The sequence below is a fragment of the Mustela nivalis genome (genome assembly GCF_964662115.1).
Source record: "Mustela nivalis genome assembly, chromosome: 7".
NCBI lineage: Eukaryota > Metazoa > Chordata > Mammalia > Carnivora > Mustelidae > Mustela > Mustela nivalis.
Window position 1 is genome coordinate 125,661,084 of NC_139026.1, and position 15,671 is coordinate 125,676,754.

Here is a 15,671-nt window from a genome sequence, read left to right on the forward strand (position 1 = left end):
TTTATCCTTGTTTTCTCTTCCCTAGAGAAGATATCTAACTGCGGCTTCAGTGACTACCCCTAGAGGCACCTCCCCATAACCCCCTCCCCCAAGCCACCGCCATTGTCAGCCTCTACTGGTGTCTTATTCCTACTTGGCCACCGAGCTCTTAAACCCAACCAAAGCACAGAACAGTTTCCTACCCTGACTTCCGCAGGTCTGTCCCTCCAGGTCTCCAGACCTCAAGGATCGAAGCACAGAAGTCATTTGGACATCTCCCTCTTTTTTGGGTGATCACGTAAATCAGCCTTGGTGCTTTCTCTGAAATTCTTAGTTTGGGACCAAGTATCTGAAACTCCAAGCAGAGCTCTAGGTGGTTTTTTTGGCAGGAGGAGAACACAGCTTTCAATAGCTTCTCAAAAGGGTCATAACTCAATGGACTCATTCATTTTATGGTGATTATTCTGATTTTCATCAACCTGTGATTTAACTACTCTTTTTCTCCCCATCGCATGGTCATTAGATTATTGTAATGGGTCCCTTCCCTCCTCCAATGTGTCCTACAATTGGCAGAATCATCTTTCCCTGGTCTATGCATGGAAAGGAGCACCCCTGCTCACCTGGTCAGGGACCTAGCCTGGCAGGTGACACGAAGCGGCCACAGAACATGCCACGTGACGCTGAACTCAGCCACATCGTCTCTGATCTCTAGCACACCTGAGTGCAGGAAGGTTGGTCTGGAGGAAGGCAGTGCGACGAACAGTCAAGACCACCTGAGGGTGAGCTCTGCCACCCAGCACCTGATGAACCTCAGAGTCCTCTCTCTTTCCAGAAGATCTGTTACCATCCCTGGAACATGGGAATACGGGCACGCTGTCTACCTCACTCTGGCAGTCAGGCCGGCTTGGGCTTCTCCGTGCGTCTGGAAAATGAAAGGTGCTAAATCGATCTGGGCCCTGGAATTAGCCCTTCCTGCAGGCCGCACTCCTTTCGGTCTGTTTCTTGCTGATCTGTGTTAACTACTGGTCTGGAATGCCTGCCTGGGTCCCGTTCCGCAATTCGGATCCCATGCATATTTTTAAGCTTTTCAGGGCTTTCGGCCCCCTGCCCCAATTTCTGTCTTCACAAAACACCATGAGATTTATCAGGATTTCGCCAGTAAGTCCTTGAAGATACACGGGTTCCTGCTCTCAGTCTGGTATTCTGAAGGCCCGGCAGAGGGCTGTGATGATGACATATCACGTGACGGCCACCAGACATTCGGCCTTCATGGTCACAACAACCCAGGGAAGACGGGCTCTTCGAAAAGTTTAGACCCAGATCAAACCCAGGCAATTACCCCCAAGTTCAAACTTAAAAAAAAAAAAAAAATTATTTATTTATTTGACACAGACAGGCAAGAGCACAGGCCTGGGAGGGGCAAAGAGAGAGGGAGAAGGAGGCTCCTTGCCGAGCAGGGTGTCAGATGCAGGACTTGGTCTCAGGACCCCGGGATCACAACCTGAGCCAAAGGCAGACGCTTAACCGACAGAGCCACCCAGGTGCCCCCCAAGTTTGAACTCTTAATGCACTAAATTATCTGGTCTCCCATCTAATTTAGATCTCTCAGATTTATCTTTTCCATAAGCCTCCCATTTTCTTGAGGGTCGGACTGCAGAGTTCCCATATTCTGTAGCCTGGATACTCGAGGCACAGCAAGAAGCACGTGGTGTGCCATGTAAATATTGTGTTTCAGAACGCCAGGTATGTGAGAGGAACAATATGCTGTTCTTAAGTCATTTGCTCATGTCAGATGCCTCCCTCCTGTTGTTTTGGGTGTTTCCATGGCGAGTCCTTATACAGACCAAGAAAAGCACCAATCTGAAAATCCAAGTTATAGGGCCAGTGACAATAATGGAGAGAAATAATTCTGTTTATAATCTGTAATCTTATGGTGGGACGCTAAATTTAAAATCTCCACAAATAAATCTGTAGACAAAGTGTGAAGCCTAGATTATTAATAAGCATTTTGCAGTATCTTTATTTATCCTATCTAGCAGCTATGAGGGGCTGGTGACAGAACCTTAGGCACAGAAACTGCTGACTCTTAAAGAAGAAAAAAAAATTAATAGTTACCATATTCCTGGGAGAAATCTCATTAATTCAATAAGCAATGATTTTTTGAGACCAAACCTCCAAGAGATGGTTCTGTGTGGCTCACTAACAGCGGTCTGTGTCCTTCCCGTTTTTTCTCCATTACAACCCTCATCCCTCTGCAACCCCAACACACAGCATAGCGCGTAGTATAAACACGCATTTTGAAATCCGTGGAGATAGCCAAAAGGAATTTGCAGATGGCCTAAGACAGATATTAAGCTCTAAAAAAATGTGAAATATGAAGCAGATTTTAAGATACCCCATACATTCTAGGCTCACTATCCCATTGGAGGGGAAAAAAATGAGGATTCTGGCAGAGCAAAACTAACCATCTCATGCACAAAAGATGCTCATTAAACTTCATCATCCTGTCTACTCTAATGACGCTTTCACTTAATAAAAATTCCCCGAGCAGTTGCAAGGATATTAGGCAAGGTCTTTGGTTATGTATCAGAGGTCCGAGCTGTCACCGGCAAGCATGCAGTTCAGGGGGTAGGTTCCCTGGGGAGGGAGCAAATCCAGCTCTCACCGAATACATGCAGAGAAAAATCAATAACTGCAACTTGCTTCCCTGCTTAAGCATTTAAGAAAATGGGTAATCCTTTTAAATTAAACTGTGAAGTGCTAAATGTTGCAATTTCCAGAATAAAGTAGAAGGCAAGAGGAAACAAGTCTAAGGGCCTTTGTAAGTTTCCCAAACAAGTTTCCTTAATAGACTTCATACCTGGCCTGAATATTTTTTTATGAAAAGAATTATTTTTTGATCTAGTACTTAACATTTACAGAGATTAAAAAAAGAGACATCCGGCCATACACATGTGTGTATGCTGAAACATACTCGGACAAACTTCAACATAAATACAAGGGAGTGAGGGATTCTTTTTATCTGGGCAACATGCCCCCTTCAAAAATTATTCTTAAAAAAATTAGTATTAAAATTCACTAAATTGAATCTGGCTCTCAAAAGTTACATAATAAAGTAATTCTCTAACGGATCTCTTAACACAGACAGCTGGATATTAATACCACATAACCATAAATTACTTGTTGAGATTATATAACCTACTTTAAATTTCACATCCTGCCTTGACTGGAGAGATTAGTTCAGTTGAGGCAAGAGTGAGGCACCACCCAAAACCGTGACTTGAAAGTCAATAAGACCTTCCTGCTTATGATACCACCAACACAAAATGGGTCAAAGCACCAACATGAAATGTCACCCCGAGTAACACCAGCTCAACCCCAAGACCAGTGGGTCTGGGCAGTAAGCTCACCGAAGGAATTAGCAAAGCTGGAGAGAGATTCTGTCCCTCACAAGTGTGGTCCTGGTCAGCGGTACAAACAATGGGGTAAATGCTGGCAGCGGGCATCGAAACACCACTCCCGCAAGCACCCCGAAGGTGGTGAGGACCCAGGCTGGAGTCCTGTGCGTCTGTGCATCTCCAGCCAGCGTCATGTCTCTAAGAGGAAGCGGAGAACACAAACATGGTTGGCTGCCCCAACCCTTCCAACTCTGGGCTGCACCTGCCAGCTCTCTTCCCTCTCCACCTTTTTCCCCTCCACATTCCCGGCCCCCACCACAGGGGCAAACACGTCAGGCCCCTGCCCACTTCTGAGGTTTATGCTTGCCATCTGCTCTGCCTGGAGTGCTCTTCTCGTGGTATCCCAGAGACAAGCACGATCACCATCTCCATCTTACAGATGAGGGTATGGACGCCCCCAAAGAGATTCCATGCCTCAGAGTGAATGGCTACACTGCCTTGGCTTTAGTGTCTAAACCCGGCTCAATCTGAAACCGTTCTCTTTGCCTGGGGGAGCCCAATGACCAGTTCACACATGTCTGTGGTTAATTGGAGCCAACTAAAGAAAGACCTATGATCTCTGCTCAAACCACTGGGAAGAGAAATTCTTTGTTTTCCATTTTTTTCAGTGAGGAGCCCAGGTGTGCGGTCAGCCATGTTGGCATCTTGTGAAGAGAGCCTGCCTGGGAGAGAAACCAGCCCAGACAGAGCAAAACTGAACGATGAAGAGGGATGGGGTCCAATGACACTGAGCCCTTACCTTAGACCATGCCTAAAGTCTACTGTATTACTGGATTATTTTTAGCATAAAATAACCAAATAATCCCCACTCAGTGTTTCGTTTCTTGCAACCAAATGGATGCTGCGTCCTGACTGACACATCACTCTTACCTACTTCTGTGAAATCCTGAGAGAAGTCCTTTTGCCGACATGACCCATCTTTAACCACATTCATTTCCTTCACACCAACAGTCACAATATCATTATTTTATTTACTTGATCCTTTGTTCTTTCTTGCCTCCCTTAACAGTAGGCTAACTCCGAGAGGGCAGGAACCTTGTCTGTCTTGCTGGGTATCCTGTGTGACTGGTTCGCCATGGGCATGGCATGAACATGTTGACTGAATAAAAGCGAACACCCCTGCACTTACTGGGATACACTGAACGTATCTAGCTCTGTGGACAGCTTCCCAACTGGACCATTAGTGCCTCTACAACAGGGACTGTCTTAATCATTGTGTTTCTCCAGTGCCTGCCACCCCCTAGTCACCCAATAAATATTTACTGGTAGACTGCAAGACTATCTTGGCAAAAGCATCTATTTCCCACGGTCCTCAGTTCCCTGCTCTTCCGAGTGACGATCAAACAGCTTCCCATTTTGAGCTGTGGGAAGACCGTGTGTCATGCAGGCCAAAGCAAGTGTTCTAGTCTTTGGGGGCAGTTATCCTCTGTCACAAAATCTTCGTTTGTACATCAGTTTCCTTTGTGTTCCCCTCTGTTTCTGCAGGATTTCTCAGGCTGGAAGGCTGTCGGTGAAGCTAGAAGGGCAGTAAATGCGCCATGGCGCCATTTTGTGAGGCATCTTGGGGACCCAGTCTGTCATCCTCTTGTGGAGACTCTCTTTCACAGCACTGTGACCAGGACTTTCCATAAACTCGTTTAAAGTATAGTGGGCTTTTAATGAGTATTAATCCTATCCAATAAAAGTAAGATCTAGCTGAAGACAGTAATCATTTTTAAAGGGGAATTAAGTTAAAATGAACATTATAAAACCAGCAGAGATTTTTTCCCTTTTCTTTTGGACAAATTAAAAATCAGAGTAAATTTTTATGATCATGAAAAGGTAAGGGTCTTTCTGGCCACATGTGGTTCCTTCATGAATGGCTCAAGGTTGTCCATGACCTCTGAGTAAGACAGTGACCGCAGCAGCAAAACTCACTGAGCACTTACTGTATGTGGCATTTGTTCATGGGTATTTTCTATCAACTCATTTAAACCTGAAACATGATCACAGGAATGAAAGAAGCCACATGGCTCCAGGTATAAGTAATATTACAAATGAAGAGCAAATGTCACAGAGCTAGGAACATTAGTGTCTAAACACAGAAGCTTTGCTTTTTCTTTCTTCTGTTTTTCAGGTAAGGACAAATAGTAAAAGCATAATTAGAGGTTATTATTCCTCCTACCCCTCCTCCTCTTCCTCTTTGTGGCTAACAACTGGGACTCTCTGTTCCTGGGACTGCTCCTTCCTCTTCTCAGTTTCTCTCTGCCCAGGACGCTTGGTGATTTGACCCTGGCAGGAGACTCATGGCCAGGTCAAGGGAAAGCTAGCCATCTCTTTAAGTACAAGCCTCTAGGTTCCAGAGGCAGGGCAAAGAACACTTGAGCTGGATTCAGAAGGCTTTGGAATTAATCTGGTATCTGGATAATCTGCTTCCCTAGACAAAGATGGGGTGTTTGGGCCTACCCAGGGGCGATAACCGTCCAGCCTGCACACTTTCACACCCCTCATACGATAACTGGGTACTGCAAGTGACGGCACCCAAACCCTGCCCAGCTGGAACCGTCCAGGCAACGGCTTCAACCTTGTCGGAGTCGGACAGCTGAATGGAACTGGCCAACTTTACACATAAAGCTTGTGTAAGCACTTGGCTTTTATTAACTTGTCTAAGCCTCAAGGAAAGTCACATTAAATGAAGCGTTACAGGGCTCACATTTCTGAGGTCCCTCTTATGTTCGGGTCAGATTAAGGCATGATGCTTGTCATCTTAGACAGCATTGTATCATGTGCCCCTCTTTTCTGTGAGGCTAGCCTTGTTCCAGTTACAACCAGATTTTAAAAACAAACAAAAAACAACTTAAAAATAAAAACCAGAAAGCAAACCATCTACACAAAGGTAGACTTAAGAACACAGTGCTTTCTCTAGGAGGCTCTCTCGGCGAGGGGACTGCAGGAAGCAGCAGCTACAGACAGTAAGCTCTATCCGTGACTCCAGGCTGTTTCCCTGGCAAAGCAGAATCTCCCCTCCTATAAACTGAGCTCTCTCTGAAGTGGGGAACCCCACCCCTGCAACACGGCCTACCAAGTTGAACTGTGCTTTTCATCCATTCCTGATACCAATCTTTGAACTACTGACCAAGAGTAAGCAAAGGCCAGCAGGAGAGGAAGAGGCCAGCTTCTGGTGGCTAGGAAACAAAGTGGTATTTGGGAACAAGCCACCAACTGTCCAAAGAACACTGGAGAAGACACGGTTGGGAGCTGAACAGGAGATAAGCCTTTAAATGCCACCCTTCTTTGGTTATACATTCATGTTTCTGAGTTTTGTGGAGAAAGCATACTCCACAAAGGAATGGGACATTTAAAAACTACTTTCAGCCTGATATATTCAGCAGATTAAATATATGTCATCCACTTCCTCCTAGATTTTGTAAATCAGATTTTTAAGAGTCTCGGGGAGATTTATGGTCTTTGAGTAAAAAAAGGTTAAAAATGAAGGTGTTTGTGAGTTTGTGCTTGACGTTAAGAAGCATCTCCTGGAGGACTGATGCATTAGTAGGAAATCTCAGTTGGGATGCTGGGAATTCATCAAGAAGAGGTTAGGACTCTCCCTCGGGGCTCAAGCTTTTGTTGTTTGATGCCCCCAGTGGGCCTTGTAGACTCACAGGAAAACTGTGGTTGTGCGTGGGGAGGGAAGAGCTCCCGCTTGTCACAACAGACCTCATCCAAGAACCTCGAGTGTTTCATCTAGGAATCTCACCCACAACACACTCCTGGAAGGTGCGAGCGCATTCTAAATACAGACGGTGAAAGTCAAAGCAGGACGTGGAGAAGCCAGAGGACCAGGATATCTGTGGAACACCACCCCGGGGCTGCTCTTTTCTTCTGGTTTCCAGGACAGGATGTTGTGATCATGATGTGGCGGACAGGATGTTGTGATCATGATGTGGTGGACAGGATGTTGTGATCATGATGTGGCCAACAGGATGGCAGGTGGGTGAAAAACGACACAGAAACGCGCGCGCGACAGTGATTTCAAATACTAACAAACCGTGTTCTGCATCAATTGATTCAAACGGACCTATGTTCTCGGGGAAAAATACTCATCCCCAAACAACTGCTCATCAAGATTCCTGCCCAGTATATTTCCCCGAGAATGGCCAAAGACCCTCTTGGTCAGCAGTACTTCCTACACGATATAACCACAGGCAGTTAATTCCCCCTCCCCGAATCAATATTTCGGAAAGCTACTTTTAAAATCTTATTTTTAAACAGACATTAGTACTTCTATATTAGTACTTCTAATTTGTAGAGGCAAACTCCATACTTCCATAGATCTACAGAATAGCTCTGTCCAAAACACAAAAATCCAACGTAACTTCCAATTTTCTAGTAGCCATGTCAGGAAAGTAAAAGTTAACAAATGAAATCAACCTTCATATATTTTATTTAACCCAATATATCTAAAATATGATCATTTCAATGTGTAATCCACATAAGCATGATTAATGATCTACTTTATACTTTAACCTTAATTTAAGGATAAATGACTCGGGAAATACATCATGTAAGTTTAATGAGGTTTTTTGTTTTGTTTTGTTTTGTTTTCTTGTATTGTCTTCGAAATCCGGTGAGTGTTTTTCAGCACATCCCAATCAGACGCTCTGTAATTCAAGAGCTTGAGGGCTGCATGTGTTTGTGGTTACCCTGATGCATACCACGTGACTATGGGGGACTCGAGCCACTTCCTGTACTAGATCAAAGTCATTCTGAAAGTGGAGAGACTCTTTCTTGGCACTAGGTTTTAGCACTTTGGAAGAGGAAGGATGGATGGACACATGGAGACAAACATGCTCAGAGTATTTTTTTTAAAGAGTAATCCTACTTAGCTAGACGTTCTTCCACGGTCTTTAATTATTTATAGCAGTTCTCAGGATGAGTCTGTAAAAGTTTTCAGGCCAATAAAGTAACTTCCAAAGCCCATGAACACTACTTGGTTGGAGAAAAGGGTAGCCAGTCCTTCTCCTTCCCAGAAGTGAAGGGGGAAAAAAAAAACCACTGTAAGAGGCGAAGGTCCTCAGCTCACAGCTTACCAGACTGCACACTGCACAAGGCCTCCACTAGGAGGGGCTTGAGAAGAAGCAGCCGCAGGCCATGTGTGCTCATGGGGTTTGGGGTTTGGCCATTTCCCAAGCCAGCTGGACTTCCGCACTTGGCTGTGCTCCTTGTGAAGTGGCAAATACCAATTCTAGACAAGGGCACATCACCCTGTTCATCTCTGACTTCAGGGCCAGGGAGTCTGGGGGGTGAGCCACAGAGAGGTCTATAGAAGCTCACTGCTGATGGTCATGAGGCAGGGCATCCCACTAGTGCCTGTTATAAAGGACAAAACTGGATGCTTAGAAGAGATTGGGGACAAATAGTAAAACTGCTGGCTATGCCAAGGCTAACAGTACTTTTACATTCTCCGTTCCTCACCAAACTATTTCTTCCATAAAACTCAGCAATAAGAAACTGAAAACTAGGGGCACCTGGGTGGCTCAGTGGGTTAAAGCCTCTGCCTTTGGCTCAGGTCATGATCTCAGCGTCCTGGGATTGAGCCCCGCATCGGGCTCTCTGCTCAACAGGGAGCCTGCTTCCTCCTCTCTCTCTCTGCCTGCCTCTCTGCCTACTTGTGATCTCTCTCTGTCAAATAAATAAATAAAATCTTAAAAAAAAAAAAAGAAATTGAAAACTCCAGGAAGGGTGGGATCCAAAAATTTTTCTCCTGAGCTCCCAGAGATGCGTTCACTATTCTTTTGACAATTACTGACTTGTTCCCAAATGCCACTTTGCTTCTTTTCTTGCCAATGACACAGCCCCTCACTCACTAGCCTCTTCAGGCTCCCTTGCTCTGCTTCTGCCTCCCATTAGCCTTTGGCTAATACTGCTGGTGACTCTTATGGGTGACACCTTACAGGGCTGACTTTGAAACTGGCCACGATAAGTCACATAATACTGGCTGAACATGAAGGTTCTGAACAGACTTCACAGCTGTGCAGCTTGGACCACTCCAAGCCTCAGTTCTGCAATCTGTAAAACAGACCTACGCTGCCTACAGTTTTGAGGAATGAATGAGGAAATCATGAAAAAAGCTTATCACTGTGTCTCGCCACGCATTCAATATGAATGCTTTTTGTACTGCAACCACTGAGGAGATGGTCAGTTCTGCAGGATTTCTCACAAGTGCAAAACGAAGGGTCCAAGCCCTGATCTGTCTGCTTTCCAAATCTAGCCAACCTGTCTAGAGATCGAAAGACTGAGAGAGAGAGAGAAAGGGTATCTTTCTCTGCGCTCAGCATCGGTGTGGGAGTTAAAATGTCTGGCAGACTGTTAGACCTGGCTTTGAAGTTCATCTCCAACAGAAGGCAGCTGGATAACCTTAGCAAACTTACCTAACCTCTCTGAACACGCTTTTCTATCTGGAAATGTGGGAATGAGAGGAATAGTACATCCCTCACAGGGTCACTAGGAGGATGAAATAACACAATGTTTAGCAGGTACCACACACAGGTGCTCAGTAAACCAAGGCTGTTACATGCACTGTGCTCTGTCCCTTCTAACCTTGTTTGAAGCCAGAGTTGGAAAATGCTCTTGGGTTGTGTGCTGAAAGTTTTACACAACACAGTTTCTCTCCAAAGAGATGCTTTTTAAAGTGCTGTAACATGTATGCTTGAGGAAAATAGCCAATGGCAAAGAACACCAGGTGACGATCTTAGATATAAAACTACTAACAAGCTGGGCTCAAGATCAGTCAGTTAAGCGTCCAACTCTTGGTTTTGGCTCAGATCATGATCTCCGGGTTGTGGGACCAAACCCCACGTCCAGCTCCATGCTCACCTGAGTGTAGCTGGCATTCTCTCTCTCACTTTGCCCCTTCCTCCCCCACCACTCAATCTCTCTCTCTCAAATAAATAAGTAAATCATTTACCCCCCCCCCAAAAAAAACAAAAGCTTAGTCACTTTCTAAGCCCAGTCTTCACTGAATATAACATATAACCCTTCTAGTCAAGGAGAATCATGGGAAACCTCCTTCGAGAAGCTTCACCGGCTTTTGCTCTGTCCAGGGTACTGAATGGGTGGCTCTCCGGAACTAAGGGAAGAAACGAATAAGGGTATGTAGTACAGCAGTGTCCTTCTCTTGCTCCAGCCCTCTCATTCAGGGGCTGAGCTGTTCTCAGATCTATTCAGATGGGAACCACATTACGTAAGAGTCAATAATCTTTATGGTAACTCTGCAGTGAAAGTGTCATTTGTTGTAATGAACACTGATCATAAGTTAAGCCCCTAGCTACTCTCTCTGTTATTTTTCATTATACTGTTCCTTGCACTGTTATATTTCAGGAGTACTGAGGGAATTCATCCAACTATGTTCGCTAGTCAGCTCTTCGTTACTCAGATTAGATTCTGCTAAGATGCAACGAAGCAATTTGCAAACACTGATTCTTAAGGAAATGCATCAGACGCCGGTTATATGTTCTCACTGATGCCAGTGGGCGCCTGCCCCTCCCGGGTTATTTGTCCCCCTTAATTTGCTACTTTCCTCTCTATTTATCTTCCACTCAATTCACAGTATGGTTCTCTGGGCCCAAATCCGAGAGACTATTAAAGTGTTTCTGGGTATTTTTTTTTTTCCTTCAGTAATGACTCTTTGTTCAATTCAACACCCAGAATAATGTTTCCAAAATCATCATTGCCTTTCACATAGCTCTCACTTGCAAACACCACTCTGCTTACATTACAGTCATACCCCCTCCGGCTGCTTTAAAGGGCACTAACTCCAAAAGGCACAGCAGCAAGGGAAAGCTGGAAGTTTTCCATTTCTTCAAAACCCAGTATGAAAAATTCATTTCGCATGTTGGTATATTCAGCTCGACAGTGGAATTTCCATATGCCTCTGTGCTTCATGCTCTTGGACTTCCTGGCTTACAAGCAGGGTGGGAGTCCTCAGAGAGCACACGTCACTGCCAGGATGCAGAGGTCACCAGCACAAAGGCGTGGAGACCACGTGGGCTGGATTTTTGGACACTAACACTCGTGGGCTTTACCACACTTCCAGAGTCTGAGGCTTCAGTCGTTCTCCTCTGAGCCTGGGAATTAGGTTCATTAGGTTCATTAGGGCCGTTAGGTTTCCTCGTGTTGGCCATAGTGCCCGAGAATAATTTAAAACATTAAGGATAAAAAAAAAAAATGGCACCTGCAGGCACCAAAGTTCTGGGTTTGTCACCCTGGAAATCTTTTTAGGGCACATTTGGCTGGAAATGTTCCCTTTTTGGAGAAATCTAGCTCAATGAGCTGAAATGTATTCAGACAGGCGGGCTAGAGTAATGCTATGTTCTCTGTTACTGTGCTGTTCTCCTGATACACATCAGACAAAAGCTGAGAAGCAGCTTTGATTAAAATGTCTACAGCTCTTTAAAAATATTAAAACCTTTTTTTTTTTTCTTCCCCAGACATGAGCCAGGGCTGCTAGTGAGTGCAGAAGGCTAGCTACTGATGCACGGGAAGATCATGTGTACGGTAAACACGCGTCAAGCAATCCCACACCAGGTCATACCCTATAGGAATTCTGTAGTTGTGGGGAGGGTGAGCAGAGAATCAAGACCAAAAAACAAGAGTTCAAGATACGGGTTCAGAGGTTAATTCCTTTAAAGTTGAGATGAGCCACAGGTCCTCTAATATTATCAATAAGAAGGACAAAATCGGCAAACGAAGCTCCCCCATACTTGAGGGAAATAATCATGTTGCGTAGTTAATTAACCCAAATCTCAGTTTCACGTTAGGTGTAACACATGGAAACAGTAAACAAGCAAAAGCATCAGAAAATTTTAGCAGCTATTAAATTAGGAAACAGCTAGCATTTGACAAGTACAACTATACACACCAGAAGCTAAAAAAAAGGCTCACTTATGATGGTTCGATAGATTTACTCTCCACCCCCTCGTTCAAGAGGGAACACTAAGGAAATACGGCCATACAGAACCTGTCTGAGTCTCACTTCACTCCTGTTTGGAACAGTCAATCTACAGGCCACCTAAGAGGGTTCGTTCTGCGGACTGAGTGTCAGTCACTTAGCACCTGAACATGGTTCCCCTTGAACATGCAGGGAGCAACCACTACCCAAAGAATCCATCACATCCTAAGTCATGAAGAATGAAAGGAAGCAGAGAGATGGAAGGCACTTCAGGAAAAATAACATGTGGGACAACACTCATGTTGTTTAAAACACGTTCTGCGCGTGCTGCCGGCAAGCCAGTATTGACCCGGCTTATGGAACTGGGCCAGCCACATCTTTCCTTCACGGTCTTGCCGATCTGGTCCCGGTTACAAGTCCTCCCTGATGAAAAAGTTGATGGTGACATGGTCCATAATGAATGACCCTTCCGTGACGGCACCGTGAGGAGCCGCTGAGAGCGAACTCCTCCAGGCCTACGGCAAGTCCCCTGGCCCTTACACTTCGCAGAGAAGGCTTCAACTCATCCCAGCCTCATTCATATTAAGAAACAGTAACGACAAACACAGGGAGCAGCCGCCCTGCCTGTTTCCATCAGTACGTACTTTGGCTGGGGACCCCATGGCAGTACCCTGTGTGTTTCCTTCAACTAAAGGTGGCAGGCTGGCCCTCCACCCTAAGACACAGCAAATCACCTCTGAAAGATCGCTGTCCGCAGACACAGGCACACGAACATTTATTCGTAATGTGCCAAATACAGACCCTCCCTGGCTAGAATTGTAGAGAAAAAGTGAACTCTGACAGTAATCCCAACTACATCTGTTTTCATTTTTAGCTTCCAAATTTCTTTTTTCTTTTTTTTTTTTTTCAAAGAAAAAGAAATACATTACAACCCATTTAGAAATCAGAACTGGGTTAAAAAGAAAACTGCCAGAAGTCTCCTATTTCAACATAATTCCTACTAGCATTTTTGTAAGTTTAAGTTTTCATCCAAAGTATTTTTTAAATAGTAATCATACTTTAGGCTATAATTAGGTTTATATTTTTATTTTTTTAAAGTATTTTTTACTTTTGAGTAATCTGTATACCCAACGTGGGGCTCGAACTCAAAACCCTACGATCCAGAGTCACGTGCCCTAGTGACTGAGCCAACGGGGCACCCCTAAGTTTATAGTTTTAAACAGATATTACTGCATCAGGATTTGCCACGTAATCATAAATGCAATCCCTGACAGGCTACCTGTGAAGCCATACTGCATCTCAACATTAAGAAAAACATCCTTTGTCTTGGGGACAGACTGCTTCCGATCTTCTGTTTTAACAGAAGAGCACCTTTAGCAGTGTGGTTGGGGGCAAGCCACCTGACCTAGCTAAGGCTCAGTTTTTCCCAATGAAAAATAAAAACCAGGGGTAAATGGTATTAACCAGCATCATCACAGACTTCTTGTTAAAGTTAAAGAGATCATACATTTAAAACAGCATCTCACAAAAATGTAGGCCTCCACCGATGGGGTAACACATGAAGCCATGTCCCATAACGGAGTATATCTACACACAGGTGACAAACACACGAGGGGAGGGAAGATCTAGCTTTCCGTTCACCAAGGAGAGACCCTGAGCAAGTAACAACCACCGGGGAGAGCCAACCTACCCTCACAGTGAAGGGACGAGGGGTGTCCCGAGCAGATGTGAGGAGAGGCCAGGGCCACTTCCATTTTGGAGGTAGCAGAGTTATGCACACAGTCACAGAAGTGCTAAAACATGGTCTCAAAAATTGCAGTATCTTTTATACAGGCACACCTAACAAAGTGGCAATTTAAGACGATGACGACAAGGACAGTAAAAGCAAAGTGATGGCTTACATGTAAACACAGTGCTATTCAACCAGGCACGATTTCCTCCTCCACCAAAGGCCTTTCTGGAAACGTCTAGAAACATCTTTGGTTGTCCCAGCTGGGGGGTGGGGTGGGGTGGGGCTGGCATCTAGCGGCTAGAGGCCAGGGTTGCTGCTAACCATCCTACAATGCATAGGACAATCTCTAACAACAAAGAATTATCTAGCCCAAACGTCAATTATTGAGGTTGAGAATTCCTGGTGTAAACAAAACTTGTAAGTAAAATTAAACCAGAAACCCTTACTGAATATGAAAGCCGGGGAGAAGTGGGTCTGTTTTCCTGATCCCACTTCAGCTCCCCTCACCGAGACACAACATCCCCCCACCCAAGTTATGTCTCTCAAAGGTCTTCTGAGAGAGGATGGCACATGTACTGATGCAAGCTTCAGATTTTATTCACTACATATATTTTTTTATTAATTGTAAGTGATGCCAATGTACCATCAAGAATACTGCCAAACCCTTTCATTTAAAAATAAATTCAAGAATAAATTAAGGAAATGGGGTGCCTGGTGGCTCAGTGGGTTAAAGCCTCTGCCTTTGGCTCAGGTCATGATCTCAGGGTCCTGGGATCAAGCCCTGCATCGGGCTCTCTGCTCAGTGGGGATCCTGCTTCCCCCCGCCCCCACCTCTCTGCCTACTTGTGATCTCTGTCAAATAAATAAATATATATATATTTTTTTAAAGAATGAATTAAGGAAAACTTTTAAACCTTACAATCTAGGTGCTCTCTGGATATGGTGAAAGTCACTCTCCTAGAGAATAGTGTTTCCATACACATTTTATTTCTTGTACGAATACCATTCTTACGTAGCTTTTTAACAGATTCCATTCGAGGCTGACGCTGACATGAGGTTTGTAAAATTCCCCAAGTTACGTAATAGAAAGAAAAGCACAGACCTACTATTTCCAAAGTTTCTTTTTCTCTGAAGGGAACTGAGCTTTTAGTAATAATCAGAGATTTCGGAACCACGTCATAAGGGTAGCATTCCAAAGACAAAGTGATTAGGACTTAACAAAAGCAGCAAGCAGAAGTCTGGAAAATAGTCATAGTTTCTTCGTTGGGAAGAGGTTTATTCTGGACACCTGGATGTAGAGGAAAAGGTAGTTTATAAACTAGGGCTAGAGAGGGTTCTCTCTCTTTCTCTCTCTGACACACACACACACACTCAGGTGCGATCTGAATGGAAATTAGCACTCAGAGGAGATGTTAAACCTCCAAGTTCAATGGCACAGTGTGAGGAGAGAGAAGCGTACCGCTTCAGCCCACTACAGAAGAGGCTACATCAGTAGAGAATAAGCCCTCGCCAGTGACCACATCTCAGGCTCCGAGTGAAGGCTTCTAGCCCGAGAGCTCTCGGTGATCCTGTG

General features: G+C 44.7%; 1 protein-coding gene and 1 long non-coding RNA gene across 9 annotated transcripts in view; one reads left to right on the forward strand and one right to left on the reverse strand.

Annotated features, from left to right (window-relative positions):
• LOC309870034 overlaps positions 1–4,165 on the forward strand; it is a 33,706-nt gene extending 29,541 nt beyond the window's left edge. The window contains exon 3 of the long non-coding RNA XR_014314437.1: positions 4,046–4,165. This is a non-coding gene — a long non-coding RNA (uncharacterized lncRNA). The remainder of the gene's footprint in view (positions 1–4,045) is intronic.
• Positions 1–15,671, reverse strand: part of RSU1 (Ras suppressor protein 1) — a 185,467-nt gene that overhangs the window by 6,153 nt on the left and 163,643 nt on the right. The window lies entirely within an intron of this gene.